The sequence below is a fragment of the Acomys minous genome (genome assembly GCF_964271855.1).
Source record: "Acomys minous genome assembly, chromosome: 1".
Lineage (NCBI taxonomy): Eukaryota > Metazoa > Chordata > Mammalia > Rodentia > Muridae > Acomys > Acomys minous.
In genome coordinates this window covers 13,794,391-13,822,388 of record NC_140483.1, presented here as the reverse complement: position 1 = coordinate 13,822,388, position 27,998 = coordinate 13,794,391, and the positions used below count along the sequence as shown (strand labels likewise).

The window sequence follows — 27,998 nt, the reverse complement described above, 5'->3', positions numbered from 1 at the left end:
GGCTAGCCTTGAGCTCACATAGATCTGCCTCCTGAGTACAGGGACTTAAAGGTGTGTGCTGCCACTGCCACCACCACCCAGCTAGCTAGCTTGTTTTCTTCCTTCCTTTCTTTCTTTCTTTCTTTCTTTCTTTCTTTCTTTCTTTCTTTCTTTCTTTCTTTCTTTCTTTCTTTCTTCCTGAGAGAGGATATCACTAGCCCTGGCTGGTCTGCAGCTTGCAATATAGACCAGGCTGGCTTCAGAATCTTTGTTTGTTTGTTTGTTTGTTTTCGAGACAGGGTTTCTCTGTGCAGTCCTGCCTGTCCTGGACTCACTCTGTAGACCAAGCTGACTTCGAACTCACAGCGATCCTCCTGCCTCTGCTTCCCAGTGCTGGGGTTAAAGGCGTGTGTTACCATGCCCGGCTACAAGTTCAAAAAGTCACAGAGATAAACCTGACTCTGTCTCCCAGTGCTGGGACTAAAGAGAGCCCCACTACTGCTGGGTCCCCCCTCTCCCAGTTCAGTAGTAAGAAGTGAATCCAGGGTCTTACACATGCCAGGGAAGTATTCTGCCACTGAAGTCTATCCTCCAGCATGCTTTACTTTTTATTTTGAGACAGGGTCTCTCTGGTTCCTATAGGCTGACCTTGAGCTCACTCTGTAGCTCCATCAAGCCTTGAACTGAGTTCCTTCTGCTTCAGCCTTCTGAGTAGCCTGGTTTTATAGAAGATGGGTTCAGTTCCCAGTACTGCTATAATCAAAAAGCAGAAGAAGAGGAAGAAGAAAGAAAGAAACCGTAGTCCCCTTGTGACACCTAAACAGTTAATAGCCAGTTAATTATCATCAAATGTGCAGTTTGTGTTCAGAATCACTCCAACCGCCAGAATTCTTTTAAACAGTTGGTTTGTATGAAGCAAGATCCAAACAAGGCCCACACATCACATTTCTTTGAAGTAGTAAGTCTTGGTCTTTTTTAGTAATGATTTTAATTAAAGTACCATATATAGAGAGGAGCATATAAATCCTTAAGTGTAAAACTTGGTTGTTTTTTTTTTTTTGCTTCAAGTGAATATGTATGCAGCTACCACCCAGGCTGTGAAATAGAACATTACCCAGATGCTAGTAGTAGATAGTTGTAGTTGTAGTTGACATTTTTCTTACAACTACTGTTGAGCCTATATACATATATATGCGTGTGTGTTTGTTTCACTGTTAGCACGTGCTCATTTTTCTCTTGTGAAATCTTTTCTTACTGCCTTCCCCCACCCTGCCTCTTTTTTCTTCTTCTTTTTATTTTTATTTTTATTTTTTTTGAGATAGGATCTCACTGCATAATTCTGGCCGAGTTGGAGTCTAGGCCATGAACTCACAGAGACCCTTTTGACCTGCCTCCCAAGGGCTGGGTTTAAAGGGGTGTGTGCCATGCCCAGCCCTCACTCCTTCTCTTTTCAAACTGTTAACATTACTGATTTTATTAACATATGGAACTTTACAAAATATATTATTTTAATTTTATATGTATAAATGTTTTGTCTTCATGAATGTAAGTGCACCACATATGTGATTGGTATCCACAAAGGGCAGAAAAGGGTGCTGGATCCCCTAGTATTGAAGTTATAAACGGGTGCCCTGTCAGTACTGGGATTCAAATCCAGGTCATATAGAAGAGCAATGCATGCTTTTAACAATGAGCTATCTCTTTAGCCCCTGATTTGTGTAATTCTTTTTTTTTTTTTTTCCTTTCTGGTTTTTCGAGACAGGGTCTCTCTGTGTATCCATGACTGTCCTGGACTTGCTTTGTAGACCAGGCTGGCCTCGAACTCACAGCGATCCGCCTGCCTTTGCCTCCCAAGTGCTGAGATTAAAGGCATGCGCCACCATGCCCGGTGTGTAATTCTTTTTCTTTTCTTTCTTTCTCTCTCTCTTTTTTTTTTTTAAAGCAAGGTCTTATGTAGCCCATGCTGATCTTGAACTTCCAGTGTAACTGAGGGTGACTTTGACTTCCTGATCCTCCTGCCTCCGCTTCTTGAACACAGGGGTACAGTGCTGGGATTAAGGCGTGTGCCACCACCCTGGCCGCTCTCTACCATTGTAACATAATCTTTACTTTTTCTTTTATTTATTATTGTTTGTGTACAGGGGGGCATATGCATGTCAGGGTCAGAGGGCAACTTGTGCAAACTGGTCCTCCTCTTCCACCTTTCTATGGGTTGCAAGAATTAAACTCAGGTCATTGGACTTTGAGGACCACCAGCTGGGCAATTTCACCAATCTCATGATTTTCTATGTAAGAACCTCACATCCTTTCTTGCATTTATTCCTAAGTGCTGGTTTAATGGTATCACATTTGGATTTTCATTTTTTCCCCCTGTCTCAGTGCTGGGCTACAGACAGGTACTTCATCATCAGGATAAAGTAAAAGCCTATGCTTTTCAGTCTTGGATTTAGTGTGTTTCAATAGCTTACAGTTGTTTTCCACTGCCAATTCAGTACAGCTGGCGCTTGCTTCACTTCAAAGCCTCAGCATTCAATTTACAGAGATTGAGAAGAGAGACTCTGGAGTCCGCTGAGGATGAGGGAAGGACCGATGGGCCAAGTGCATCCTGAGGGAGCTGGAGCCAGGCTGAACCCACTTGACCCTGTAGGGCCCTAGAAAAGGGAGGGCTGCTGCGTGGCCTTGGCCTCTCTTGCTTGTCTTCTAGCTTAGGGGTGTGAGACTTCTTTCTTAGGTCTTCTGGCAGTGGGTGTCATGAGAGGGATTAGGGGTGAAGCAGGTGGAAGGTCAGTTGTTTCAGTAAATTCACAGCACACAGGTGTAAGCTCTTTGTTATCCCTTTGGTGTTATAGTACAAAAGAAAGAAGGACATTGGCTTTTACTTTTCCGCAACTCCTAGAGCTTTAGTGTATTATGGCAAGACCCACCAGAAGCATCCCAGAGCGATCAGGTACCATGGCAGTAGCATAGTAGCTTATATTTATTGAGTGCTTGCTATGTGCCAGGTGTTTTTTAAAAAATCAACTTTATCAATATTAATACTTTTAGTCATCTTGTTACCCTCATAAGGTAGGCCGTTAACACTGTTTTTTGAAAAAAAATTATGTTTGTGTGACTGTATGCCATGTGTATTGCGGTGCCCAGAAGAGGGAATCTAAAGAGTAAGCTAGGATTATCCTACCTACCGTTCACTTCTCTTGGCCTTCATGGCTAAAGTTGCTCTTAGTCCCTCGCATAGCCTCAGCCCACTGTGAGGTATTCCTGACAATCGTCACGGGACATTTCACAGTTGCTAACTACATTCTCTGGGGCTGAAGTTATAGACAGCTATGAGCTGCCTGACACGGGTGCTGGGAACTGAACTCAGATCTTCTGCAAAAGCAACAAGCACTCTTAACCATTGAGTGAGTCATCTCTTCAGCTCTTCATTTTCTATATACATAGTGTGTGGTATCCTGTCTGTATATGTCTGTGTGAGGGTGTTGGATCCTCTGGAGCTGGAGTTTCAGTATGTGAGACACCATGTGGGTGCTGGGAATTGAACCCTGGTCCTTTGGAAGAGCAGCCAGTGCTCTTAACCACTGAGCCATCTCTCCAGCTCCCCTCTTCATTTCTTTCTTTTCTTTTTTGGGCGGGAGGGTTCTTCGCGCACCATCCCCCTTCCCAGACAGGGTTTCTCTTGTAGTCCTGGCTGTCCTGGACTCGCTTTGTAGACCAAGTTGGCTTCCAATTTATAGAGATCCGCCTGCCTCTGCCTCCTGAGTTCTGGGATTAAAGGTGTGAGCCACCACGCCCGCTGGCTCTTCAATTTTTTTGTTTTTGTTTTTGTTTTTGTTTTGTTTTTCGAGACAGGGTCTCTCTGTGTGTATCCCTGGCTGTCCTGGACTCGCTTTGTAGACCAGGCTAGCCTCGAACTCACAGGGATCCACCTGCTTCTGCCTCCCGAGTGCTGGGATTAAAGGCGTGCGCCACTTCAATTTTTTTAATGAGGGCAGAAACTGCACCTTAGAAAGGCTTATGACCAAACCATATAACTCATAAATGGCAACACCAGTATTCAGTCCCAAGGTGACAGGTCCCAGTGCCCATGCTGTTCTAACTCGGTGACCTTGCAGATAGGAGCTACCAGATGAAAGCCAGGGGAGCAGGGAGGAGACTGCAGTGTGTCTGCACAGACAGCCTGCAACACTTGATCTGAATGTAGTTAGCAACTGTGAAATGTCCCGTGACGATTGTCAGGAATACCTGGCAATGGGCTGAGGCTATGCAAGGGGCTAAGAGCAACTTTAGCCACTAAGGTCAAGAGAAGTGCAACGTAGGTAGGATAATCCTAGCTTACTCTTTAGATCAAATTGACAGGCAGGAGAAGTATAACACTCATTGATTTATCAACTTTGTCACCTTAAAATTTCCTTGAAGTAACTGGAAGCTTGACTTCTGGTCTTTTGTTTCTCTGAGGCTACAAGCATGTCTATATTTAGACCAGTAGTCACGCTTCTGTGGTGATGGACCAGCGTGTGCCTCCAGAAATGGCTGTGAACCGAAACCGCATGTGCGTCCTTAGCAGAGAAGTTGCCAGCACTGTAGGTCTGGCACAGCCACAGCAGAGGGACTGCTGTACAGACTTGCTTCGTAAGCAGAGAAACAGGCCTTGTGCTAGGCACATAGTTGACCACTTAGGCCGGTATCCACCCGCTCGCAGAAGCCAGAGGCACAGAGCCCACTGCATCACAGGCGAGGCCAGCAGCTTCAGAGCCTTTTGTTTTGAGGAGAACACCAAAGTTTCTCCCACGGACACAAACTGGACACTGGAAGTTTCTTTAACCTCATCTTTTCTTTTACTTCCACATCTCATGTGTCACTGAGCTCTAATTGATTTGCCTCATTTTTGTTTTGTTTTTTGAGACAGGGTTTCTCTGTATAACAGCTCTGGCTGTCCTGGAACTTGTTCTGTAGTCCAGGTTGGCCTCGAACTCACAGAGATCCGCCTGCCTCTGCCTCCCAAGTGCTGGGATTAAAGGAGTGTACCACTAACACCCGGCCAGATTTGCCTCCTTTTTAAGCTTACAAATCTGTTATTGTTGCCATTAATACTTTATTTTCTTTACAATTTTTGCTCATCTGGATTGAACAACAACCTCCTAAATGGTTTGTGCTTTTTTTCTACTTAGTTGCCTTCAGCACTACCAAACTCACCATAATAAGGTATAAAGCCATGTCACTTGGAACTCTGGGTGGTTCTCTGTACATGCAAGTCACAATTCAATGTCTAGAGATTTAGAAGTTGGCCTCATTTTTGTGACCCTCACATCAGTCACACCAGATCCCCTTGGGCTCTGTGTTTTCAATCTTTGTGCCTCTGTTGTGATTTTTCTCACGTGCTGATTACTAACTTTCCATGGAGATTGTCCTTAAAGGCATCTCGGGAAGATGGTTTGATGCACTTTGGAAGTGTTTGTCCTGTCTTACCAAGGTCTGTCTTCCCTAAGTACGCTCTGGGGCCTTTGAGGAAGACCCTGCTCCACCTTGCAGGCTTCGGTCCACCCAGCTCCCCTCCATTCTGTCACCCGTGTCTAAAGCACTTGCTGTGTATCTAAGGCACTTCTCTAGGCCCTGGAAATAGGTGGTGAACAAGACACAGACTCTGAGTTCCTATGGAGCTTATATTTTTATAAGCTCATATCACTTTAAATGCTTGTTTTAGATTCTGTCTTCTAAGGAAGACCCAAAATAAAGAAAAAAGAAACAGGAAATACATCAAGTGGCATGGGGCGCTAAGCTGGAAGTTAAAGTTGGGTCCTATGACGCAGATGCTTTGCGTCAGATGGTTAGGGAGGGGCTGTCTGAGTGGTACCCTGAAGGGTGAGACCTGCATCAGCTGCTGTCAAGATCAGGGTAGGCAGCATGCCAGGCAGAAGCGGGAGACTGTCTAGAGGCTTTAGAGTAGCACAACCTGGCTTTTAGAACAAACAACGTAGTTACCAAAAGACAGGTAGAGACAGAACACAGTGAAGAAAATGCCTTCCGGGCACTGAGAACTGAACGCATGGATTGCAGCTGGCTTGGGGACCAAAGGTAATCATTCTGTAAAACACTGAATTCTTGCTGGCAGCTGCTAGTAGCAAAATTAAAAGGCCCTGTTGTTCCTAACTAATGCACAAATGCTTTCAGGAATGGGGGCTCCACATACCCTCTTCTTCTTGTCACTTGGAGCTAAATCATGATGTCAGAAAGGCCTGTGTGAAGAGGTACCTGATTATAATTCACACAAGTTTCCACCATTCCTTGGGCCTTTGTTTTGCTAAGTTACATGATTAATATAACCACGAGAGAGTGAGTGCTTTCATTTGTTCTGCGTATTGTAACTGCTACAGGGAGAAGTTTCCAGCTTAGTATTTTTACTTCCTTCCTATGCTCTTTGTAAAACAAGGTATTGTTCCTTCCATCCAAGTCACTTGTGTGCAGGCCAAGCTATGTCCTTACTATGTGCAAGTATGTGGACTTTGAGTCTCAATCACATGAGCTTCTCCTAGTGTGACTGTACCTTCCAGAAGTCATTAAGTGACAATGACAAAGGACAGTACTCAAGTAGGCTGGCATGAGTTGCTAAATAGGAAACCCAGCTGGGGGAGAGCTGTTGGTCACTTTTACTCTGACTCAGAACATTTCTTTGAAACTTTGCAGTTGGCCTCAAAGTACCCAAGAGGGTCTGTTGCATAGAAGGACCTTCCCACTTAGTGATGGTGCTCCCTGGTGGGTGGGTGGTATCCTCCAGGAGATCTGCTGTGATGAAAACTTGTCTATTCCTGTGGTCCTATTAACCAACTGTTTGCCACACCCAGGCCGTGTCTCTGATGCACATAGAACCTGCTGTGGTGCAGGGTTCAGTTTTTTGTTTGTTTGTTTTGTTTTTGTTTTGTTTTCCCTTCTGCCACATTTCTAGATTTAATTATGGGAACTGGCCTTTTTTTTTTTTTTTTGACAAGCAAACACTTTATCACATTGGTTACATTTATAGGGTTTCTCTGGGAACTGGCCTTCTATAAAGAGTTGTTCAGTCAAACACTATAGCAATTAAGAATTGGAAGGAAATTTGGACTTCTAAACTTTGGAGACGAGGCAGCTGAGGTACAAAACAATGAGCTGTCTTGCTCAGGGGAAGCGTGGGCTGGTATTGGAGCTGGATCTACCAGTCTTGGGTTCTTGGTTTCCAGGGTGGTGGTTCTGTCTCTGTTCATACCGCTGCCAGCCAGTGAAGACATAGCAAAGGAATGACCTGATGACAACGCTCAAGCCAGGAGTCCGTGACAAACATCAGAGAGTGCACACAGGACTCTGATCTCCGACAGGTGTGGAGATGGGTAAAGGAGGATAAAGAGTTCAAGGCTACTCTTGGCTGCATAGTGAGTTTGAGGCCAGTGTGGGCTACTTGAGACCTTCTCTTAAAGGCAAAACAAAACCAGAATTTAGATTCCGGGTTTTTCTCTTCAAAGACTTCGTTACAAATGTCTGCAAGATGAATGATTGGTGTAAACAGTGGCGTCTGCCCCTAACAGGTGATACGTGATCCTGCTCACCTCAGTCTCCACTATTCCCTACTGCCTTCCAGACCGTAGATTGACTATCAGCTGGTATTTGTGGTAAAACTTTTGCATTTCTGATGGCAAGTAAGAAAGAAAGTGATCTATTTCTTCTTCATGTTTCTATTACATGTGGGCTTTATATCAAGAAGAAATGGGCATTTTAGAAAGCCCAGTGCTTGGGACCAGAAGAACATAGGGCGTTGAGGAGGGAGGTAGGAGCACAGCGATCAGGCACCGCAGGTGTGAAGGTCGCAGCAGTCAGCAACCCACAGCACAGCGTCAGAAGAGGGAATCTGAGTGGTTGTGTTTACTGTGAGGCCTTTGACACGTTTTGAGAGTGGTCTTTATAGCATAAGAGGAAGAAGAAGAGGGGGCTGGAGAGATGGCTCAGAGGTTAAGAGCACTGTTTGCTTTTCCAAAGGTCCTGAGTTCAATACCCAGCAACCACATGGTGGCTCATGACCATCTGTAATGAGATCTGGCAGGCAGGCGCACATGCGGGCAGAATATTGTATAAATAATAAATAAATCTTAAAAAAAAAAAAGAGGAAGAAGAGGAAGGGAACAAAAAGAAATGGGACCCTTCTTCTCTTGCCTCTCACCCCAGGCTGTTAAGACCTGAGATCAGCTTACTTAGACCCCTGGGTAAAGCTGTCCAAAAGGTGGTGAAGTGGGAATTTCTTGTGAGTTCGAGGCCAGCTTGGTCTACAAAGCGTATCCAGGACAGCCAAGGCTGACACAGAGAGACCCTGTCTCAAAAAACAAACAAAACAAAACAAAAAGCTGAGAGAGAGAGAGAACATGAATTTCTTAATTTAGGTAGGATTGTCTCAAAGTGTTCTATTGTGACCCAACCACAATCACAAGGAAAGTGCTGGAGAAAATGCGCTATGCTCCTCTGAGAAGCAAAGGGTGCTTGAAATGCCCCACTGACATGGCTCTTTGAATAAAAGATGCCTTGCTCTGCCCGCCCAAATCTGAAGAGTGCTGCTTATGGGACAGTTTTTATTGGTAAGGGTTCCCCCGTTCTATCTCTGCTTCTAACTATAAAAAATTCAGGAGGCTCTGTAAGGTTAAAACTAATTCAGCTGTATGGTACTGAAGGTAATTGAAGTGTCATGAGCCACCCAGGCAACAAAGGAAGCCATTCTTTCCACTTCCATTTCCTTGGTCTGTTTGCTTTTCTCTTAGCAGGTCAGGAAAGCTTTGAGCTGAGAGACCTGCTAAGGAATGCTTCCTTCTCCTTGTGTTTTACATGTCAACAGGCACAGCTATTTGTCACCACCTCAGAAGCTGTTGGGCTGTAGATGAGGAAGGCTACCTGCCCATGTGGGAGGGATGCTTGTGGCCAGAGCCCGCCTGAGCATTTAGCCTGACTTCTTGTGTGCCAGGCTGGCGTCTGATGCAGGAAGTGCTGTTTTTGTACGAGCACCTCAGCAATTTCCTGACTCACTCTCTAGAAGGGACACGCCCCATGGTCCTGCAGAGGAAACTTTGGGGACTGGGAAGTTGGCCTTTGCCTGTTTGGCCTTTGGAGGTGGGGTTATTTCAGGAGGAAGATTAGCAGAGGATGGAGCTGTTGTCATTAGGGTGCCACACGTGACAGACTCAACATGACCGCCCACCTCTGGATGACTCACAGGCCTAAAGCATGAGTAATTTGGAGGGTGGGCAAGCAGGTATTTGATTGAGTAAGGTAGGGCTGATTCCCTCCTCTCCCCTCTCAGCACCCACTGCTCCCTTTCCAAAGGATCTGGAAGCCTGGAGACCTCAGGTCCACGTGGACCTGTGAAATCTCTCTTGGCCTGTGGGACCCTCGCCATTTGAATGGCTCAATGAAGTGGCACTTGTGACTGAAAGGGAGGCTTTTCTGAGGTCTGGATGCTCTTTGGCTTTCCAGGCATCTGGCTGGTCCAGTATTATCCAGGGCCACTAAGCACTTGAAACAGTGCCCAGCAAGGGGGACAGCTGGATTGGCTCAGCTTCGCTGGCCTCCTGGAGGACGTTCTCAGCACTACCATCAGGGCGGGAGTGTGGGGGACCTTACAAGAGGCTCTTTCTCCAGCCCTCATGCATCACATGTGATAGGATAATGGGGGTGGGGGGGAATCCTAGTTGCCATTCCTTTGTGGGCCACATCAAAGCAACAGCTGCATGGTAAGTTAAAGTCTATCCCAATGTAAGCATTGTTTCATCCCCTTTATATTATTACATGAAGCACTGGCTCGTACATTATGTATGGGACATCAAACATCCTGTGTAATCTTATTTGAGTGTGAATAGAACCGATGTTTTAATAATAACCAGCATCTTTACTATGTGTATGGCATCACAGATGTGTCATTTTAAATTATGTATATAGCTCTTAAAGTGTGTAGTGACTAAAATAATTATGGTTGCTTCATGTGGCCTATATAGGACACACCAGTTTAGTAGATATAGAGACTCAACTCACATAAAAAGGTCACCTTAACTTGCCTGTCAGAAAGGATGGAAGTCGCATCTCAAGTAGAACTAGAGTGACCATTGCCTGAGAAGGGCAGGCTCTCCTCCCGTGTGCCCCATCCCTACCGCGCAGCATAGTAGCTGTTGCTTTGATATGGCCTACAAAGCAAGGCTACTAGGACTTCCCAGCCACGCTCCACAGGCACAGGAGACAAAAGTTCTTCCTCAGTATGTAGTGGGTCTGAGTTCTGTGTGAATCTTTCCATCATCCAGGGTCCAGAAGTGGCATGTGGTCCAAGGAACCCCCAAGACAAATGCTCATGGGGACACCATGTGATCATTTGCCTGCCTCTTGGCGACATTCTGTTGTTCCTCCCAGGGCCCATTGCGCCCTCCCAGGATGAAGATCCTCATGCTGAAGCCCTCTGTAACTGTGCCCTGTGCCCCTCTGCATACTGGCAACCCAGGGAGGTGCAGGAGGAAGCTTGCTCCCCAACAAGGTGTCCGCTCAGTTGAACTGGGTACCCAGGGCCAGTTAGGAGAGCATTAAGGGAGGGCAGCAGCGTAACCCCCTTGGAACAGCAGCTTGAGACTGTGATTGGGATGCCTCTGTGCTCCTGTGGAAGCTGGCACTTCTCTGCCAGCATCTGGAGATGGCAGCCTGAGCTCGCACAGGAAGCATGTGCTAAGTCAACTAGGAAGTGGCAAGGGCTGGCGTCCTGCTTACACAGAGCTGTCTACCCAGAACTGGATGTTCCTCCTGAAACAGGATGGCTACGGCCGAGGCCCCTCCTGTTCTCCAACGTTGTACAGGAAAGGTGTCTTGACATCAAAAGGCAGCCTTGTAGTGACGGGACTGGCTCTGCCTGACCAGTTTGTATTTCTCACGTAGGTGTGACAGTTTTAAACAGCTTCTCCAGAGATCCAAGGGAGGCCAGCTGAATGTGAGTGCATAGACCGACAACCCAGTGTTTTTCCTGAGGTTCCCTTTCCTAGACCACCCCTAGGCCAGCGAGTGAGACACTGGGCCAAAGGGCCAAAGCAGCTGCCTAGGGAGGAGTCACCCACTTTTTTTTTTTTTTTTTTTTTTTTTTTTTTTTTTTTTGGTGGCCACTTTCCCTCTTGTAACTTTCCAGTAGTCAGGGATTCCGTCTGGCAGCTCTGACTCCTGGTGGTCATTTAAAAAACTGCACTCTGGAAGAATTGTCCACTTCTACTGTTTTTAGCTGTTTTAATTTTCTGCTTCTGATTTCAATATAAATATGATGGATTTATGCATTACCAGTTATTATTGTTACTAAGTGAATTACTTATAAGTAAAATTCTTGTAAAAAACAGAATACAATGCAATAAACAGAATACACCTTTGTAGAAGATTCTGCAAAGATATACCAGAAACTCTGATGATCCCGAGGGAGCACTGCTGTGTAAGGAGGAAGATTTATTTTTCTTTATATGTGTAATTCTCTCTAAAATATATTTTACTTTATTTTTCAGTTTTTAAAAATTTCCTCTTAGATTTATTGTTTTGTGCATGTGGGTATTTTGTCTGCACGTATGTATGTGCATCATGTGCATGCCTGGTGCCTGTGGAAGTCAGATCCCCTGGAACTGGAGCTACAGATGGCTGTGAGTATGTGGGTGCTGGGAATCTACCCTGGGGCCTCTCTGCAAGAGCAGCCAGGGCTCTACACTGCTGAACCATCATTCTAGCCCCCATTTTTTAGTTTTTGAGACAAAGTCTTTCTACATAGCTCTGGGTGTCCTGGAACTTACTATGTAGGCCAGGCTAGGCTCAAATTCAAGAGATCTGTCTCTGCTTCCTGCGTGCTGATATTAAAGGCGTGCACCACCACACCCTGCTGACATCTCTCTTAAACAAAGGTGATGAGCTACTGCAGTAATTAGAGTTAAATGCTGAAGCTGGGCAGGCTCAAAGTCTAGGACTGTCCTTTCCAGGTCTCCAGATTTTGTGTTTAGGAGCCTCTAGAGTGTTTAAGGGAATGGAGTGGGGTTAAATTCACTCTGGTGTCACTAACAGTGGCAGGGGAGCGCAGAGTGGCTGAACAGGACAAAGCAGCTCTGGGAGTACTGCAGCCAGAGAGCCAACGCCAGGAAAGCCTTCTCCATTGAATAGGTCCGCATCAACCTCCATGATAGCTCACCTTTATGAACTTGTGTATACATTAACACTTTAAGAACATGAGCCAGGTGGCTGGGCTGGCGCGTGACTTTAATACCAGCACTCAGGAGGCAGAGGCAGGAGGATCGCTATGAGTTTGAGACCAGCCTGGTCTACAAGGGAGTCCAGGACAGCCAAGGCTACACAGAGAAATACTGTCTCCAAAAACAAAAACAAAAAAGCAAAACAAAACACAAACAAACAAACAAAAAAGAGCCGGGTGGTGGTGGCTCATGCCTTTAATCCCAGCACTTAGGAGCCAGAGGCAAGTGGATCTCCGTGAGTTCGAGGCCAGCCTGGACTACAGAGTGAGTTCCAGGACAGCCAGAGCTGTTACACAGAGAAACCCTGTCTCCAAAAACCAAAAACCAAAAAACCAAAAACAAAAACATGATGACAGGCAAGAAGCCCTCTTTCTTTTTCTGCCCCAGAACCTGGAAACACTGTGTGGCTTTGTGTGCTCACAGCCTAGTGACTGCACGTGCTCAGTGCTCAGAGAAACTGAAGACTTGAGGCTGACCATCAGTGCAGGCCCCATGGCCAGTTTTCACCACAGTCTGAAGGCTGGGCCACTACATGTCAGAGATGCTCTTTTGCAGAAGCTCTTCAGGGAAAGAGAAGCCTTAGCATCTGAAGATGGGGCCCTCATGCCAGGGCTGTGCTGTTCCAGACCCTACCCACTCCTGAGTCTGCCCTGTGTCAGGCCCCAGTCAGCAGGTGCCTGCCCTTCTGATGGAGTGGTACTCAGCTCCCTTGCTGCCTGCAGCTTGGCTGTGTCTCCCTTAGCTACTCCCCTCCCCCCAGCTCCCTGCAGCCTGTCAGAACAGAACTTCCATAGCCATCATGTGACCTTGAAGATGGAAGTCATATGCCAGAGAAGACAGAAGGGAGAGTCCCTGATAACTTCAAAGAACCAGCCAAATAGTACCTGACTGTTGACTCCTGGTCTTTGTAAAGTGAAGGGAGTAAATCCTTGCATGCAGACAACTAGATTTTTCTATTCCATGTGGCTGAACCTGATTATAACAGATAATGTGACAGCCGAGTGTTTTCCTGTTCTCATCTACACTTGCCAGAGAGAAGAAATAACATGACTTATGACTGAACTCTCTGGTAGGGCCTTCCCTCGTGCAGAGCTCTGTACACACTGTAAAATGGTTCTCTGTGTGCTAGCTTTTTTCTGCTTCAGTGGGCCTAGCTGTGATGTCATTGCCTACCTGCCACGGGGGCATGGCCCTGCCCAGTATATAAAGGACAGGCCTACCTCACCCCCCTCTCTCTCTGGGGTACCCCTCCCCTTTCCTTCTCCTCCATGCTCATTTAATAAACCTCACATATACTAATATATGGCATCTGGTATTTTTATCTGGCATCTTCTTATTTTCTTTTTATAAATATAAAAATCTTACAGTTATTGAATTTGAAGTCTTTCTCAAGATTGGGATTGAGGGAAGCTAGCTGGACTTTTGCAAGAACTTACTGTCTCGTAGCTGTTTAAATGTGGGGCTAGGATGAGGAGGGGTGATAAGGCTTCGGAGTGGGGAGACCGGCTGCCTTTGTGAAATGCACTTTTAGAGCCTGCAAAGCCCTGGCATTGGAGCTCAGCCGGAGCAGGGCGGGACTGAGCTCTTGGCTCAGTTTCCCAGCCAGCCTGCATGGCCAGAGAAGATAAAGTTAGAATCACATCTTTTTTTGATGTTCGAGCCATCCTTTAAAATTAACTTTTGTGGGGTGTAACGGACAGACAACAAACTATTAAGTTTATAAGGTACATAACCTGACATTTTACCTTACGTACCTGGGCAAGAGTCACTATAGCCTATAAAGTGTTCCTCACCAGTCGTCCCCGAAGTCTGCCTAAGCCTCTTGTAATCCTTTGTAAACCCTTACATTGGCGACTAATAAACTGGTTGCCCTCTATGACTGTGAATTAATGTGCATTTTCTTTTTTAATTTTTTGAGATTATAATACAATTACATCATTTCCCCCTTCCTTTCCTCCCGCCCCCATATCCTCCACTTTACTCTCTTTGAAATTCATGTCCTCTTTTTCTTTCATTGTAGCTACATACCATTATGTGTGTGTTATTCCTAAATACAGCTGCTTGGTCTGCCTAATATCATTTGTATGTTGTGTTTTCAGGGTCATTATAGAATCACACAGACTAGTTCGTTGCCCTGAAAATCCAATATGCTATGCTTAACTCATTTGTTTGTTTTTGAGACAATGTCCTTTTGGCCTGAAGCTAGCCGTGTAGTGTAGACTGGTTGGCCTCAAACTCACAGACATCTGTCTGTCTCAGCTTCCTGAGTGCTGGGATGAAAAGGTATACCACCGTAGCAGGCCTGCACTTAGCTTTTAAAGAAGCTTCCTAACTGTTTTATAAAGTGGCTGTGCTATTTCACAGCCGAGAGCTCCTCCCCACTTTTTATTTGCTTGCTTGCTTGCTTGCTTGCTTGCTTTTTGAGGTCCTGGGGATCAGCCTTTCACATGCTGAGGAAGCGCTCTGCCACTGAGCCACACTGCCAGCTCTCCTCCCTGTCACTTAACAACATTTAAGATAGCAAGACTTTCTTGTGATGTGACCTTGTTGCAGTTTAGTTTTGGTTTTTTTGCCACCTGACTTGAGTATCTGAAGAATATGGTAAAAAGAATTTTGTTAAAAACTCGTGACCCAGGCTGGAGAGATGGCTCAGAGGTTAAGAGTGCTATCTGCTCTTCCAGAGGTCCTGAGTTCAATTCCCAGCAACCACATGGTGGCTCACGACCATCTATACTGGAATCTGATGCCCTCTTCTGAAGGGCAGGCGCACACATAGGCAGAATATTATATACATAAGAAATAAATAAATCTTTTTTTTTTAAATCCTGCCAGCCGGGCGTGGTGGCACACACCTTTAATCCCAGCACTCAAGAGGCAGAGGCAGGTGGATCATTGTGAGTTCGAGGCCAGTCTGGTTTACAAAGGGAGTCCAGGACAGTCAAGGCAACACAGAGAAACCCTGTCTCGAAAAACTTAAAAAAAAAAAAAATCCTGCCAGCTGGGCATAGTGGTGCACACCTTTGATCCTAGCACTTCGGAGGCAGAGGCAGGCAGATCTCTGTGAGTTCGAGGCCAGCCTGGTCTACAAGGTGAGTCTAGGACAGCCAAGGCTTCACAGAGAAACCCTGTCTTGGAAAAACTAAATTAATTAATTAATTAATTAAAAGAAATCCTTGCTGGGAATGGTAGCTTACTCCTTAATTACTTATTTATTTATTATTTTTTCATTTTTTAAAAGATTTATTTATTATTTATACAGTATCCTGCCCACACGTGTGCCTGCCCACCACAAGAAGGCACCAGATCTCATTACAGATGGTTGTGAGCTACCATGTGGTTGCTGGGAACTGAACTTGGGACCTTCGGAAGAGCAGACAGTGCTCTTAAACCTCTGAGCCATCTCTCCAGCCCATGTTTTTTTTTCATTTTTTCGAGACAGGGTTTCTTTGTGTAGCCTTGGCTGTCCTAAACTTACTTCATAGACCAGGCTGGCCTCAAACTTACGGTGATCCACCTGCCTCTGCTTCCCAAATGCTAAGATTACAGGCTTGTGCCACCATGCCCGGCCCTTTTAAAGTTTTTTTCTTTTTCTTTTTTCCCTTTAAAGTATTTTATGTATCCATTTTATATCTCTTACCAGACTGTTAGCTATAATGTCCTGTCTTGTTATTTTGGTGGTTAGTTCAGGGCATGCAGTTTCATCTTTGGCTCATCACAGCCTGCTTTCAAGTGATATTACACTGTGTATATTATAACCCCTGAGGGATGCACTTTCATTTCCCTTAAGTTTTTATGCAGCTCTTGTCCCATAATTACTTAAACATTTGTTGTAATCCTATATTATTTTTCTAGGTGGAAAAATAGTGAGCTTTCCCTATAAATTTTGTAATAAGGTTATTTATGTCTACAAAAAAAAAAGCCCTGCTGGATTTATTATTTTCTTAGAGAAAGGTGGGGGGGGGGCTTGAGATAGAGTCCTTCTATGTAGCTCAGGCTGGCCTCAACTCGCAGTTCTCAGCCTCTGTATGGCGGAGTTTGTGGGCCTACACTGCCACGCCGCCTGCGCTCTCTGCTGAAAAGGAGAGTCTTTCATCCACATCTTCTGCTCCTGAAATGATTGGTTATTCTTTCAGACTCTCTTCTTTGTTTTCAGATATCACCTTTTCCCATTTTAGGTAGATTCCCATACACCTTTCTTCCTCCTTTGCCCCTTCTTTTACAACTTTAATTATGGAAGATTTAAGCATGCACAAAGCTGACTGGTACAGTGCACTCCTCTGTACCTTTCAGCAATTATGAATCTGTGAAATCACACTTTTTTCTAATGCTTCCAAGAGGAAGTGTGTGGAAGGGAACACACAGCCTTTCCCAGCTCGGGTGTATGTGGATCGCTATCCCTTAGAGGCAGTTTATTATCTATGTTAAGATGCTTTCAATAGAAAAAATTAAGAGTCTCCAGTGATTTCCAGCAGTCACCACAAGCTTTCAAATTTTCGCTTCATGTTTTATGTATAGTCTTTAAGTGTAGCCTTTAGCCTTCACTATGTGTTGTTTACTCTTGAGTTGATCTGTTTACTCATTGAAGTTTATGCTCTCAGTGCGGTGTATTATACACACACAGAAATCAATCACTTTATCTATCTATCTATCTATCTATCTATCTATCTATCTATCTGTCTATCTATCTATCTCTATCCATCAGACTTCTGTCTGTCTGTCTTTCTGTCTGTGTATCTGTCATAAATTGCACTCTCTCTCTCTCTCTCTCTCTCTCTCTCTTTTTTCCAAGTCATGGTTTCTCTGTGTAGCCTTGGCTGTCCTGGACTCACTTTGTAGACCAGGCTGGCCTCGAACTCACAGCAACCCACCTGCCTCTGCCTCCTGAGTGCTGGGATTAAAGGCGTGATTCTATCGCACGCTTTATATCAACTGTGCTTAATGAATAAAAAGAAAACTACCCTAAGTCAATGAGAGGCAGCTGCGGGAGCCTGGTGCCACCATTTGCTAGCTGGTGATGTGCTTGCTCAAACTCACACCCAGTGTCCTCATCTGTAAATTGAGCAACACCCGCTTCCAGATGGTTGTTAGGGTTAGAGGCACAGCCTGAGGACGCTGGGGACACAGAGCTGCTGTGCAGTGGACAGCAGAGTGCCACCCCCAGCTGGGCCAGCTACATATGCACCAGGGAGACTGAAGCCACTTAGCGAGCCCGTGACAGATTCACAGCCAAGCTCATAAATGCTACTTCCTGGATGCTGAGGCCTCTGTGAGCATACCCGATCTGATTCCTTATAATCATGTATCTTTATGATTCAGTTCTGTTCTGTAACAGAAACGGACATTCCTCGAAGCTCATTTCCCGGAGATTTACAGAGTTTATGGTCCAGGCATTGAGTCTCAGTCCCTGTGCCTGAATCCAAGAGCTTATACCAAATGAGCCTTTCGGGTCAGCACATCACTGTCAGCTGGTCTATGGATTTTTGCCTGAGGACAGGTCTCTTTTCAGGGTCATAGAGTCTTATGGACAGTTTGGAAACTGACTCCAGGGTTCACACAGACAAAGGAATATTAGGTTGATGTGAGTTCCAGGCCAACCTGGTCTACAAAGCAAGTCCAGGACAGCCAAGGCTACACAGAGAAATCCTGTCTTGAACAAAATAAAACAAACAAACAAAGGAATATTGGGAGTTTCTCTGGGTGTGAATGTCTGTTTCTTTGGCTTCCCTCTGTCTCTCCTGCTGCTTCCTTCCATAAATATCTGTATATCCTGGAACTTGCTTTTCTTTCCTGTGTTCCATCATATTTTACTGACCTATTTAAAAAAAAGTGCATTTGGGAAGCAAGGGCAGGAAGCTCGGGGTTGAAGGTCATCCTTAGCTGCATAGCAAGTTCAAGGCCGGCTTGAGCTTTATGCACCTCTCTCATCACTCCTCCTCCTACGTGACTGGCATGGTGGCTCAGTGGGTAAAGTGCTTGCCGCAGAAGCTTGAGGACCTAAGTTCAGATGCCTAAACCCATGTGTCTGTAATCTCAGTGCCCCCGGTGAGATGGGAGGCAGGGACAGCTGCCTCCCTTGGCCCTTGGCCCAGCTAGCCTGGGGTGCAGAGCAATAAACAACATGAGACCGAGTCTCAAGCAAGGTGAAAGGTGAAAACGAACATCTGAGGTTGTCCTCTGACCTCTGTACGTACAGTATGGCACAGGGGCACCCACAGTTGCACACACAAAAATGCACACATGCATGCACACAACACAATTTTAAAACAAACAAACAAACACTACTAAACATGTAGTTTATCAACTCTAGATGTCTGAAAGCCACCTAAAAGGGAAAGGCAATGTCAAGCAAAAATAGTGAATATGGGACCTGAGTTCAAATCCCCAGTGCCTACCAAGAAGCCAGGTACAGTGAAATACCCCTGTAACCCCAGAGCTGGGAGGAGGTGGGTAGAGACAGGCAGTCCCTTATTGGTCAGTCAGTCCAGGTGAAGCAGTCAACTTCAGGTTCAGCGAGACTGTCTGTCTAAAAAAGTAAAGTTGAAGCCGGGCATGGTGGCACACGCCTCTCATCCCAGCACTCGGGAGGCAGAGGCAGGAGGATTGCTGTGGGTAGAGGCCATCCTGGTCTACAAAGTGAGTCCAGGACAGATAACATAGAGAAACCTTGTCTCAAAAAAAAAAAAAGAAAAAAGAAAAAGAAAAAGAAAAAAAAAGAAAAAGAAAAAGTCAAGTGGAGAACAATCGAGAAAGACACTTAACATTGACCTCTTGTCTGCACACCTCTTAAGTATAGAAATGTAGATACATGTGCATGTAGGAGCACACACACACCCCCATACATAAACATATACACACACTTGTGTGAAGTTAGTTGGTCACAGAAGGCTTTCTTGCCCTTCTGCTCTGAATGAATACAGTCAGGTGAGAAGAGGCCCATTTGGAGAGCCCTAAGATGTCCCTGTTACTGTGGCCTGCCGATGTGAGCGCCCTTCTTAGACTGAAGCCAATTTGACATTGTTTTATCAGGGACCACCATAAGCAAATGCAATCAAATAATGATGAATTATATAGCAAAGGCTACACAGCACATTTTCTTCCTCAGAAGAAACATGGCGGTGCCTTCACTCAATTCAGTGTCCACGGCTGAAGCACCATTGCACCCCTAATGGCTGTCAGTGCTACCTCCCTCATACTGGGTCCTCAGGAAACAATTATCTTGATGCAGGATGTATGAATAGCTACTAATGGCTAGTCTCCTGTGTGGCCTGACTTTTTTGGCTGCTTCTCCAGCTATTACAGAGGTGTAAGTCATAATTACTGGCTCTCCTTTGTTTACAGCCCAGTGGCGACATGACGGTTCTGTGTAATGTTTGGTTATTATTGCCCCATGTTTTGTCTGTCCCTTTCTGTTCTTTTCTTTGGACATTACATTTAGGTTGAATCTTTAGACAAAGGTCTGGCGAGAAGGCTCTCCAGTTAAGGTCACCTGCTCATCTTTTGGAGGATCAGAGCTCAGGTCCCAGCACCTATATGGCAGCTCACAAGCACTTGTAACTCCAGCTCTTGGGGATCTGAATGTTCGTTTCTGGTTTCTGAGGACACCTACGCTCTGTGCATACATCCACACAAAGGCACAGATATGTGTACATAAACATAATTAAAATTTTTCTCTTAGATAGAGGCTTCAACTCACTACATAGACCAGGCTGGCCTCAAACTCACAGCGATCTGCCTGCCTCTGCTTCCTGAGTCCTGAAGTTAAAGGCGTTGAACTACCAGGCCCAACATTAAAAAAACCATTTGACATAGCCAGGTGTGGTGGTTCACGCCTTTAATCCCAGCACTTGGGAGGCAGAGGCAGGCAGATCACTGAGTTCAATGCCAGTTTGGTTTACATAGTGAGTCCAGGAAAGCCAAGGCTAAACAGAGAAACCCTGACTCCAAAAACCAAACCAAACCAAACCAAACCAAAAAACCCATTTTACAAGATTGAGTAGGTTCCTGAAATGTTAACAACAACAACAACAACAAAAACCTGATTATCAACCGGGTGTGGTAATAAACACCTTTAATTCCAGCGCTTGGGAGGCAGAGGCAGGTGGATTGCTATGAGTTTGAAGCCAGCCTGGTCTACAAAGTAAGTCCAGGATAGCCAAGGCTACACAGAGAAACCCTGTCTCGGAAAACAAAACAAAACAAAACAAAAAGTCCCCAAACAATCAAAACACCAAAAAAATTGATTACCTAACCTTGTTAATTTTATTTATTTATTTAAAGATTTGTTGCTTATATTTTATGTGTTTGTTTGCCTGCATGTAAGTTTGTATACTATATGTACAAAGTATCTTCAGAGGCCAGAAGAAGGTGTAGTACCAAGGACCTTGCCTGGATTGGACCTAGGCCTTCTAGAAGATGTAGCTGATGTAGCTCGGGCTCCATGTAGGTCCTGTAGTAAGGCGGTGAGGCTGTCTCTGACACGGAGGGTGCTGCAAGCCATTTGATCACTTGCCCATGGTGGACTGCCTTGCTAGGCCACGGGGGAAGAGCTTGGTCCTGATGCGACTTGATGAGCTGGGGTGGATGGAAAGGGGCGGTCCCCTTTTCTGAGAAATAGGGAGGGGGACGGGGAGAGAGTGTGGAACTGGGAGTGAGGAGGGATGGGGCTATGACCAGGAATTAAAGTGATTTAAAAAAAAAAAAAAAAAGGTGGGGCTGGAGAGATGGGTCAGTGGTTAAGAGCACCTCCTGCTCTTTCACAGGTCCTGAGTTCAATTCCCAGCAACCACATGTTGGCTCACAACCATCTCTAATGCGATCTGATGCCTGGAGATAAAGAAATCATATGCGATTAAAAAAGAAAAGGCATTGAAAGCTCTGGAACTGATGTTATAGGCAGCTGTGAGCTGAAGTCCAGCCCCTGCAGAACCAACAAGTGCTCTGAAGCATGGAACCATTGTTCCAGCCTTAACAAACACACAAACAAACAACTTTCTTTCCACACTTTTCAGAGTAGATAAGAAATGAAATATATTAAGCCGGGCGGTGGTGGCGCACGCCTTTAATCCCGGCACTTGGGAAGCAGAGGCAAGCAGATCTCCGTGAGTTTGAGGCCAGCCTGGTTTACAAAGAGTCCAGGACAACCAAGGCTACACCGAGAAACCCTGTCTTGGAAAAAAACAAAAAAACAAAAAAACAAAACAAAAAAAATCTAAGCTCACCAACTCTTTAGCTGTTATGTGCATTGAATACACACACACACACACACACACACACACACACACACACACACACACACACACATATATATATTTCTCTGTATACCCCTGGCTGTCCTGGACTTGCTCTGTAGACCAGACGGGCTTCAAACTCACAGATCTGCCTGCCTCTGCCTCCACAGTCCTGGGATATAAAGGCATGTACCACCACAACATACTTCATTAAATATTTTATTTTTGTTTTTCAATTAATTAATTGATTATTTTTGGAGGGAGTTCAAGACAGGGTTTCTGTGTTTTTTTTTGTTTGTTTGTTTGTTTTTTGTTTTTTAATTCTTAGTGATGGAAATGAAATATACCTAAAACCAAGCTTTTGGAAAAACCATTTGTTTTTGTTCTGTCTTGCATAGTCCAGCCAGGACCAGCACCACTTTCTCGGGTTTTGTGAACTTGCCCATTTTAACAGTAAGCAGCCAGCACCCAGCAGAAAGCGAATATTTTTAAATTAAAATTATTTTCTAAAAAAAAAATTATGTGCATGAGTGTTTTGGCTGCATGTACACATGTGCTCCATGTGTGTGTCTGGTGCCTGCAGAGGCCAGAAAGATGGCATTAGATCCTCTAGAACTGCAGTTACAGATGGTTGTGAGCCACTATGTAGATGCTGGGAATGGACCCTGGGTCCTCTGCGAAAGCAGCCAGTGCTCTTTTTTTTTGTTTTGTTTTTGTTTTGTTTTGAGACAGAGTCTCTCTGTGTAGCCTTGACTGTCCTGGACTCGCGTTGTAGACCAGGCTGGCTTCAAACTCACAGCGATCTGCCTGCCTCTGCCTCCTGAGTGCTGGGATTAAAGGCATGCGCCATCACACACAGCTTAAAATTTTCAAAAAGTGGTTTTGGGTGTAAAATGGTCTCCCCATCCCCCACCTTAGTGTCACAGTCTTATGGTGGTTTTCCTTATAGTAACATTCATGATCCCTCTGCCTTGCAGACTTGATTTCATAAATGTTGAGATTTTCTGACTCAATAGAACTTACTTGTACCTTTGTCTTACTTACCTGACTTTTTATTTGCACAATGTATAAAAGAAATGAACACAAAGACATCCTTTTTATAGATGAATAAAACCAGGGCCGTGTGGCTGGAGACTTAACTGGCCAGGCTTCCACAAGTCATAATGTGCTTTTAGATATTGGGCATTCACTGAGTGAAAGGAAACACTCAACTCCTTTATACGAGGTGCTATCTGTTTTACCCGTAAGGACACAGTTTGCCTGACACTCTCACATTTATCACTTTCCTGACTCACCAGGGGATTAATTTTTGCTTGTTTTTCACAGGGTCTTACTAGCTCAGGTTGACCTTGAACTCAATATGTAGCCAAGAATGATCTTGAACTTCAGATCCTCCTGCCTCCACCTCGCAAGTGCTGGGATCATAAATGAGTGTTACTAGGTCCAGTTTAAGAAAATTCTTTATAGTAGGGCACAGTGGCACTTCCCTGCAGTTCCAGCACTTAGGGAAGCAGAGGCAGGAGGATCACTGTGAGTTCAAGGCCAGCCTGGTCTACAAAGTGAGTCCAGGACAGCCAAAGCTACACAGAGAAACCTTGTCTTGAAAACATCATCATCATCATCATCATCATCATCATAATAACAACATATTATTGTTATTATTCTATTTAATATGCAGTTTATAAAATCAGTTCTTGTAAGCCAGCACTCACCAGTGTTGCCCCCCCCACTCCCAAAGGTTGCTTTGAAGATTATTAATTTAACTTTGTCTGTTTATGTGTGAGATGGAGACAGAGACAGAAAGAGAAAATAAAAGGTGTGTGTGTGTGCGTGTGCACACACACACACACACACACACACACACACACACACACAGAGAGAGAGAGAGAGAGAGAGAGAGAGAGAGAGAGAGAGAAATAAATCAGGGTTCACTTGAAGTGTTACCTTGTCAAAACCAGAAGCTAACACTAACTTGCTGCAAGGCAAAATTTTATTTTTACAGCAGGGCCAGGCTTACATTCTTCTTTGGCAGGAAAATGAAGCAGTGTAGACCAGAAGCAAGAGAACCCTTTTATAACGAGTGAGTGAGTGATTTTTAGAAATTGGAATTTTGGCCTGGCGGTGGTGGTGCATGTCGTTAATCTCAGCACTTGGGAGACAGACAAGCAGATCTCTGAGTTTGAGGCTAGCCTAGTCTACAAAGTGAGTTCCAGGACAGCCAGGGCTACACACCGAAAAACCCTGTCTCGAAAAACAAACTAACAAATCAGAACTTTGCAGTTATTTTTATGATCATGGGAAACGGTACATCTTATGAGTTTATGGTCAGACAGTTAACATACCGTGGTCAATCAATTCTCACTGAAATTGAGAATGAAAACAGTTTACAATTAATATACAATTCACAAGATTGAGGAAGAACAAATCAAAGAAAAACCAAGGTGACCTCTAGCTAAGGACTTGATCAAAGCTTAACATTGTTTAAGAAAAAAATGGAGTCAGCTGTTCCTTAACAGAAGGAGACAGACAGCTCTTTCCTATCATGTGGGGTTTAGAGGAATCAAAATCAAGTCATGAAGATCTATGGCTTTTTTTTTTTCTTGGTTTTGGTTTTTGGTTTTTCAAGACAGGGTTTCTTTGTGTACCCTTGGCTGTCCTGGACTCGCTTTGTAGACCAGGCTGACCTGGAACTCACAGAGGCAGAGGCCTCCCGAGTGCTAGGATTAAAGGCCTGCGCCACCACACCTATCTTGATTATTTAATATTGAGCCTGATAAGTTACAATTAAATACATTATATTTAATGTATGTATGTCCTCAGCACCTGCACCGAACAGTTACTGGGCAGCTTTTACTTTTCCCTCTGCTCCTGGGGTTTTTGCAACTATATCTTTCTGATGGAAAGACTTCACCGGTGGCGTGACACTGCTTTTCTCTCCCCTCTTCTATAGCCAGCTGTTCCTGATGGAATTGGCAACAAAGGAGTAGTCACAGCATAGAAACTGAGGTGTGCTGTAAGGCAGCACCTCATCTTCTGTGGTAGAGCCAGTTAAATGCTTGCCAGGCATTACTGTGACATGCTTTCCCCATGGCCTACAGAGCACAGTCCTTATTCCTTAGTAGCGGCTTGTTATATTCAATTAAGCAAAGGTTGTTTCTCGGTTATTGTTACAAATTTGATTTATCCAGTTGACTTATTAGAAGAGTGTATTTCTATAGCGCCTAAGTGAGTATGCATATACTTGTGAAAAAGGAAAATAACTTAGTACATAGAAGCATGTGGAGAACTGCTGAGGCATGCATGCCTGTGATCCCAGCTCTGAGGCAGAGGCAGCAAGGTGATAAATTCAAGGTCAACCTAGGCTACATGGAAAGTTCCAGGCTGGGCTGTACAATGAGATGGTCTCTTCCTCCTCAAGAGAAATCCCTTTGAATGGCATTTCATAGCTGCTTTTGGGTAGTTTGTAGATAGTCTACTAATCTAGGAAATTAATATCTTGAAAGTGTTTTTAAGTTTCCTAATTTAAAATATATTCTAGGGCTGGAGAGATGGCTTAGAGGTTAAGAGCACTGGCTGCTCTTCCAAAGGTCCTGAGTTCAATTCCCAGCCACTACATGGTGGCTCACAACCATCTATAATGAGATCTGACACCCTCTTCTGGCTGCAGTTGTACGTGCAGGCAAAACATTATATACATAATAAATAAACAAATCTTTTAAAAGATTTATTAAAATGTATTCTAAGAATTTCCAGAAGAAGTGTCCTCCCAGGCCAGGCATGGTGGCACAGGCCTTTAATCCTAGCACTCGGGAGGCAGAGGCAGGCGGATTTCTGTGAGTTCGAGGCTAGCCTGGCCTACAAAGTGAGTTCAGGACAGCCAAGGCTACGCAGAGAAACCCTGACTTGAAAAACCAAAAAAAAAAAAAAAAAAAAAAAAAAAAAAGAAGAAGAAGAAGAAAGAAAGAGGAAAAAAAGATGTCCTCTCTTGCTCCATTCTGAGGATGGGAGCTGGGGAGATGACTACCAAAGCACATTTCATTCCTGCTTTCACAAGTATATCCTGCAAAATTTATAATTAGAGATAAAAAGAAAGAAAAAGATCTTTCCCTATGAGCCAACAAGAAATAGACCGTTAGTCACATGTAAATCCCTTCTCCCCTGGAAGTTCACTTTTGTTTCACTAATCTTGAGCAGTCTGCTTTCAGGAAATCACCTACAAGTTGGGGGTGCTTGCCCAGGTGCCTCTTAAGGTGACAGGTGTGTGTTATCCATCCTTGCTGACAAGCAGGCCTGCATTCTGAGGCTGTCAGTACACTTGCCAAAGCTCCTCTCTGTCCATCTCTGTTTCCCCCTCTGTCCCTCCCTCCCTCCCTCCCTCCCTCCGTCTGTCTCTTTCTCAAAGGTTGCTATTGTTTTCTAAGTTTACAGTTTATAGTCAAGCTGGAGGGAAAAGCAGACATCTATTGACAGTAAAAATGAATTGCTTTGGGTATTTTAATATAATAATCAGAATGGTGACAAGCCAAGAGCCATCTAATGGTTATGGAGCCAGGTCATTGAGTCTGGAGGAGCACTGGCAGGGTTGCAGTAGGATGCCTGTGGTGGGTGATTCATGGGAGACCCAGAGCTGACACAGAGCAGATGAGGTGGAGGCCCCCAATCAAAAGAGAAAGCCTGGCCACAGCTGAGCTCGGTGCTGGGGCAGCTCTCTGGTCACTACTAGCTACAACAATAAGGCGAGTTTTCAAGAGATGGACCCGTGCTTCCATCTGTGTGGGTAGAACATGTTTATAGCTGTTCTATTTTTAACTTGGGGCTACATATGAGTCCAGGGGCTCCATTTATGTCTGTCTGCCTTTGCCATGAAACCACAGAACAAGTATGGCCCCTGTGCGGCTCCTTCTCAGCCTGGGTGGTCCCGGCTTTCCCATAATGTGGGCATGTGGTTTAATGACTCCCTGGAGAGTGAAGGCCTTGACCCCTAGCCCTTTCATCGTCTCATAAAATCTTGCTTTACTTGTTAACAGTTGACAAAGATATTTTAAGCCTAGAAATAAAATCTTCTCACTTTAAACCTTTTTCTTCTTGGCACAACTGGGGATTTAACCTCGGCCTCTTGCACGCAAAGCAAGTGCTCTGTTACTGAACTACATCTCTGGCCCTTCATTTTTATTTTTATTTTAAAAATTAATTACTTTATTTTGTGTGGAGGCGTGTTTTGCCTGCATGTGTATGTGTATATCATGTGTGTGCCTGGTATCCAAGGAGGTCAGAAGAGGGTGTTAGGTCCCCTGCAACCAGAGTTGTGAGCCACCATATGAGTGTTGGGAATCAAACCCAAAGACTCAGGTCCTCTAACAGGGCAATATGTGCTCTTAACCACTGATTGAACTCTCCAGCCTTCATTCACTTTTTCTTTCTTTCTCTCTCTCTCTTTTTTTTTTCTTTTGTGAGACAGGCTCTCTCTATGAAGCATTGGCTCTGTAGACCAGTGTAGCCTTGAGCTCACAGAGATCCATCTGCCTCCATGTCCTATGATGGACTAAGGACAGGGGCCACTACAATGAGCTTCTTCATAGTTTTTTTTAGGAATCATTTTACTGAAAGTGACTTGGCCAACTTTTGTTTATAAATCTGATGTGGTAGATAGTAAAGCGGGTATTAGATAGGAAACTGATTTATATGACAAATATTCTGAGACATTTTTATTTGTTGGACATAGAAATATTTGCAATCCACCTATATTGCCAATAATTGTCTTGCCTGTGGTCTTCTGCATGCAGTCACATTGTTGTCACTTCTGGATGCAAGCCAAAATTGTCCAACTTTTACAGTAGAGTTTATTACAGGATTATAATTTACATTTTAGCTTTAAATATTAATTTATATACTGTAACCTCCCTCTGTAGAATCCTGTGTGTGTGTGTGTGCATGTGCGCTGCGCCTGTGTGAATTTATGTTCATTATGTGTGCACTATTGCCTGAGGAGGCCAGAGGAGGGCTTGGAGGCTCGGGATCCGTAGTTACAAGTGGCTGTGAGCTGCCTGGTATGGTTGCTGCAATCTGAGCCTGGGTCTCTGCAAGAGCAGTAAGATCTCTTAACTCCTGAGCCCTCTCCTCAGCCCCATCACTTAATAAAGTTTGGAAAGTCAAATGAGAAATACTTTACTTATATTCCATTCCCTTTGTGTAGCTATTGTCACTTTTACTAAAGTCTACTCTGAAATTTCATCATATGTACTTTATGGTATGTAAAAATTTAATCATGACACACAAAGAAGCTTGTTGGGAATTTTTTCTCTTCACACCAAGTCACGAGCATTTTTTATGTTGTTCATGGTCTTTGCAGCCCCACTTTTCAGTTTCTGCTCACTGCACAATCTCTTTAAGCAGGAAACCCTCTTGGTGCCTTTCAAACATGGTACAGTTGACAGACTTCAAACGCATCGTTTTCCCGGACCACAGCTAGCTGCTGAGTGGACTGCATTGGAACGTTAAGAGGATGAAGTGAAGCCAGCCGTCCCTTTGTTAGCAGGGAGTG

General features: G+C 44.6%; 1 protein-coding gene across 3 annotated transcripts in view; it reads left to right on the top strand.

The window, feature by feature from the left end:
• Nucleotides 1–27,998, top strand: part of CNIH3 (cornichon family AMPA receptor auxiliary protein 3) — a 240,433-nt gene that overhangs the window by 12,669 nt on the left and 199,766 nt on the right. The window contains exon 2 of one of the 3 annotated variants that reach the window (XR_014781419.1): nucleotides 10,278–13,531. The exons of the other annotated variants lie outside the window; for them this stretch is intronic. The gene's annotated coding sequence lies outside the window, so the exon portion shown is untranslated. Of the gene's footprint in view, nucleotides 1–10,277; nucleotides 13,532–27,998 lie in introns of those variants that run through there. 3 annotated transcript variants of the gene reach the window in all.